General features: G+C 40.9%; 1 long non-coding RNA gene across 1 annotated transcript; it reads right to left on the minus strand.

Annotated features, from left to right (window-relative positions):
• Nucleotides 1-2,630: 2,630 nt before the first annotated feature.
• Nucleotides 2,631-4,684, minus strand: LOC116702346 (uncharacterized). Its single transcript, XR_004335130.1, has 2 exons — nucleotides 4,619-4,684; nucleotides 2,631-4,067 (listed from the first exon to the last, which is right to left on the minus strand). It is a non-coding gene; the product is annotated as an uncharacterized LOC116702346 (long non-coding RNA).
• Nucleotides 4,685-5,573: the final 889 nt, after the last annotated feature.

Raw genomic sequence — 5,573 nt, forward strand, 5'->3', positions numbered from 1 at the left:
AGGGGGTCAAACACAGTATTAGTATGGTGTTCCTAATAATCCTATAGGCGAGTGTAAATGAGGATCCAGTCGTTTCAATGAATTTCTATTCAAATTATATTTTCACCAAGTTAAAAAAGGATATTTTTAAACTGACTTTTCCCTAAACTGTACAAATGAACTTAGTTTAAATATGATACTGAATAAAAATCAATGAGGAGAAAAGTAACTACATTTACTCAAGTACTATACTTTGGTACTTTATGGTTTCTACTTCATTTCAGAGGGAAATATTGTACACAACCACCTTTGACAGCTGTAGTTATTAAGTCACTGTTAAGATAACCATGAGTATATAACCCGTTAAAATACAAATAAAATCTTTATGGCTTGTGACCTCTTAACACTAAGTATACATACACACACACACACACACACACACCACTGGTGAAATGTTCTGCAGAACCAGTACTGTCATTTGCTGACATTACTTCAACTTAAAGCATAACTGTCACCAAAATGCAACGTCTGATCTTTTTGTGATTGTACCAGAGTCAAACTTTCCTTTAAAAGCATAATTAGGACGGACATGAAAATCACCATTTCTAAAACACTACAAACACTGAAGCTTTTCTCAAAGTATCACCAGGGTCTCTACACATCAAATCGAGCGCTGAGAACTTTGTGTACACAGTTTATTACAAAGGTTTTGAACGACTTACTTTAGCTGTGTGGTTGCTGCCATCTCACCAGTCAAAATGTTTTTGTACACAAGGTTGTCAGTGCTCGAGTTGATGTGTGGAGACCCTGGTGATACTTTGAGCAAAGTTTCAGTGTTTTTAAAAATAGTGATGTAAATGTACTGTATTTATATAGCGCTTTTCTAGTCTTAACGACTACTCAAAGCGCTTTTACATCATACAGGATACATTCACCATTCACACACATTCATACACTGTGGCCGAGGCTGCCGTACAAGGTGCCACCTGCTCATCAGGTAAACACTCACACACATTCACACTCCAATGCGCAGCACCGGGGGCAACTTGAGGTTCAGTGTCTTGCCCAAGGACACTTCGACATGGGACTACAGGGCCAGGGATTGAACCCCCAACCGCTCTACCACTGAGCCACAGCCGCCCCATGTGATTGTAGTGCCCCTAGCCCTCCCATTCAAAAGGCCATGTGATCCAAAACACGTTGAATCTTAAGTGGCGCTTCCGTCCCAATTATGCTTTTAAAGGAAAGTTTGACTCGTGTAAATTCACACAAAGACCATAGGTTGCATTTTGGCGAGGGCTATGCTTTAAGTGGAAGTGTGGGTACAGGACTTTTACTCAAGTAAAGGATTTTAATATTTCTTTACCACTGGTTTAAATTACAGACTATCACTTGGCTTTACCAAGAAGCAGATGAGGAGAAATAAAGACCAAAGAAGAAACCGCTGAGTCATTGTTAGTCTTTTATTGTGGGTTGTACCCAAGTTTTACAGCTTTGTATGACGGCTGCGGGAGCCAGAGGGTTACAAACAGTAATCAGTATACGAGTACAGCCAACAGAAGACCTACTACTTACTACTCTACACCTTAGTACAGATTCGCTTAAGAGCACTAAAATCCAGAAAAATAGGAAGAAAAAAAAAAAAAATACAGAACAAACCAAGCAACAATGGAAGGAGAATAAAAAGATTAAATGAAACCATACAAATAGACAGCATCAGAGGAGACATTCATCATTAGAGCACACTGGAGTTGGTTTTCTATATCTTGTAATATCAGGCGACTTCGTTTTTGTCAATTTTTATACCCATACAAATAAAGATTGTCCTTCAAAAAGTGCAGTTTCCCCCAAAGTTTAAGATAAAATCCTTTGATGACCCGAGGAAGACATTTGAAAATAAAAAGGTACTTCCCATTTTGTTTGTAAGAGAGGAAGACTTCCTCTGGTTGATTATAGACACTGTACGTTTATTCTCATATATATATTATATATATATACTGTAGTTTCAACAGTCTCCCAAAGCAATGTGCATAATAGGTTTACAGGTGATCCAACTACACACTGGATTGATAGAATCTCTATAAAAAAACAGTTGTGTTTAGTTGTGTAAAATTTGCAGTTTCACCGGCCTCACTCCCCTCGGCTTATTGAGGAGACAAGCTGGGAAAATATAGAAATGGACTTTGCAAATCTCACCCTGTCCTCTCCTGCTACAACTGGCCCGACGGTTGCTAGGTAATGAAGTTTCTTTTAATTATTATTAGTAGTATTATTATTAGTAGTACTACGATTCAACGATGGCACAACATGAGGAATTTTACTTGGAATTCCATCTCAACGGTTTAAAAAAAAAAAAAAAAAAAATTGGGATTTTTTGTTGGTGGGGGGGGGGGGGGGGGGTTTTGTTTTGTTTTTAATAAGAAGCAACAAACCCAAGGTGGACATGGAAGCCTGTTTAACACTCCACTGCATAGTCTCTCTGAGCAACACCCATCTCCACCCTCAGTACTATACCCACCCTCCACCCCCGTGACCCCCCCACCCACCCCCCCACCCACCCACCCACCCACATCTTTGTGCTGGTTAGACAAGCTTTTCAGGGTTTTGTGTATTCATACTGAATGTAAAATCACAACAAAAAGACAGATTCTCAGTTTTTTTCTTTTCTTTTTTTTGTCAAAAAATAGCCTTAGCGCTTTTGATCGACAGGAGCAGTTGGGTGTGTACTATGATATAATATAGCATTTGCTCACAGGATAGTTAAGTCAAGAGAAAAACAGTCACATTATTTTTTTTATTAAACATTAAAAAGTAGTAGAGTTTCACCAGCCAGCTCCCCTCCTTTCCCACCCTCCTTTCTTCCCCTCTGGCCCTGTCGGAAGCTGCTTGGCAGCCTGGGGGATTGTACTTGCTCATGGTGGTGTTCACTTATCTGAAAAAGGTTTTCCCATCATCCTTTTGCAAATGACATTTTTTTTTTTTTTTTTTTTTTCAAGCATTTAACATAGTCCAGCTTTTTTTTTGTTTACTTTTGTTTTTTAAATATACACACACATCAACCAAAAAAATAAAAATGTACAATCCTTTCCTTCCCCCTCACCCTTGATTTGGCATGAACACACACACACAACACACACACACACACACACCACACACACACACCCACACACCACACACACACACACACACACCCACACAGCACACACACACACACACACACACACACACACACACACACACACACACACACACAAAGCTGGGAAGCAATACAGTAACATTAATGAGAGGCGATTTACAGACGTTGCTTGTCCCTTCTCTAACAGCATAGCACTGCTGCCTCCTGAGCTGCTGATCAGACGTCAGTTTGTCCCACTAATTGGTTAACGTAAGGATACTGAGGAAGGACAAAACTGCGCACTGGTGAGCACTAGGAGAGAAGCACTGTCAAAATCAGAATGAACAAAGTTTTAAATAATTTCATCAAGAGCAGAAAGGGAATATAGACCATCCGGACTTCACTTGCCCAAGGCTTCCTGTCAGTTTTGTGTTTCCTCACATGTAGTTAAGCTTAGGAGCTGGAGAGGGAGAGCTGATCCTGGATAAGCCATCAAAGAGGCAAGTGTAACCCTGTGTCCCTGAAAAGCCAGGAAGAACCAGCCAATCACAAGTCACATCTCCTTGCCTGAGTCACTACGGGCCAACAAGAAGCCTTGCCCCATTTCAGTCAAGCTCAAGACACAAGCATCACCATGACAACAAGGCAGGGTCAGAACAGTAGTCGAATACTGATTAAAATACATAAACAGTGAGCAGTGGTTGCTTTACTCGATTTTCCCCGTGCGGCGGTTCCAGGTTTGAGGCTGATCCGGTGCCAAAGAAGACAGATCGAGGCTCCAGCCGTCACTTATACCTTTTAAACCGTTTTCAGCTACATCCTGGCTCAGTTCAGGCGGTTGGACAGTTGACCGAACGGCCCAGTGAACGGGGAGAGGTAAACCTGGAGAGGACGACGACAACCCCCTCCCTCTTCTCTCGCTACCTCACTGGGGCCAACAAAGCACCATCTTCTCTAGTCAGAACACACACACCTCCCTCAGACACACCTCCCTCAGACAGACCAGAAAATTCAAACTACACCACCACGCTGTCTGACCATCTCGGCTTTGCTCTCCAGTCGCTGAGCCTTTCCTCTAATCCGCCAAAGTGCAAAATCCAAGGCTCCTCAGTTCAATTTGTCAAATTAAGTCAATTCAAAAACAAAAGAGAAACATGGTTTAGATGTTTCACTTGATGACATTTGTTAAACAAGACAAAACAAATACAGATAAGATTTTTATATAGTTTAAGCAAATAAATCCGGAATTAAGTAAACTAGTCTTTTGTATGATTGAATTATTTGGTAGAGAGCAGTTCAATACTGGCACACACCACTGTCAAGTCAAGGCTAATACTCAAGGTTCTGTCTCGCTACGCATGCTTTAAAGTTGTTAAATATTCACGACTAAACTTAAAAAACAACTTAAGCCAATGTTTCTAGTACTTCTGAAATAAAAACCTGTATCGGAGGGGGAAACACACACACACACACACACACACACACACACACACACACACACACACACCACACCCACACACACACACACACACACACACACACACACACACAACACACACACACACAACAACACACACACACACACACCAACACAACAGGAGAGAGAGAGAGAGAGAGAAATTAAGGTCCATGGCTTCGTTAATGCTAACTTCTCATTAACGCACTCTCTGAAGCTCTTGTTTTCCCCCGATAATTGTGCATCAAAGTAACTTAACAATCACTGGTAAATAGGTAAATCTATTTTTCACACAAGTATTTTGTCGACAAACACGCCTGGTAGATTTACATTCACGCCATTTTCACACACAACCACAACTCCTTCCCTCCCTCCCACACCTTCCCCTCCAGCAGTAGAATTCACATCTGCCGGTACAGAGCGAGCGAGCGAGCGAACACAAGCACACACACACACGATCATCAGGTCTTTAACTTCAGACAAGTACCCCTCCCTCCCCTAAACAAAGAAGAAAAAAGAAAAGAAAAAAACAGTACAATACAATCATATTCTATTTGTAAACAGGTAGAAGCCACTTGACTTGTTGCATCTTCGGACACAATTAGGATCAAGGCAATGAAATGTGGACGACTTTTGCACTGTTAAAATATTATCTTCAACCAAAACGAAAAGATTTTTAAAGTATTTCTTTCCTTTTTTCAAAACACCTTTTGTGGCAATGAGAGCGATTTAAAAAAACAAGTTATATTTCGCATTTTGTTGTACTTTAACATTTAAAACATGTGAGACATGGGAAAAAAAACAAATGAAGGGAAAAAACGCCTCTCGGTAGGCCATGTAAGAGGCTACAGTATGCATAGATACAGATTTGCCTTTCTCTTGGTTTGTAAGTCTGACAAGACAGAACATTTTCAACTGACAGTCACACACAATAAACACTTCCCACTTTTGATTTTTACATCAGTGGAGGAAGAGGAGAGAGGGGGCGTTGGGATTTCTACAGCCCGTCCTCCCCCCTCCACA

The sequence above is a fragment of the Etheostoma spectabile genome, chromosome 15 (assembly GCF_008692095.1).
Source record: "Etheostoma spectabile isolate EspeVRDwgs_2016 chromosome 15, UIUC_Espe_1.0, whole genome shotgun sequence".
NCBI classification, from domain to species: Eukaryota; Metazoa; Chordata; class Actinopteri; order Perciformes; family Percidae; genus Etheostoma; species Etheostoma spectabile.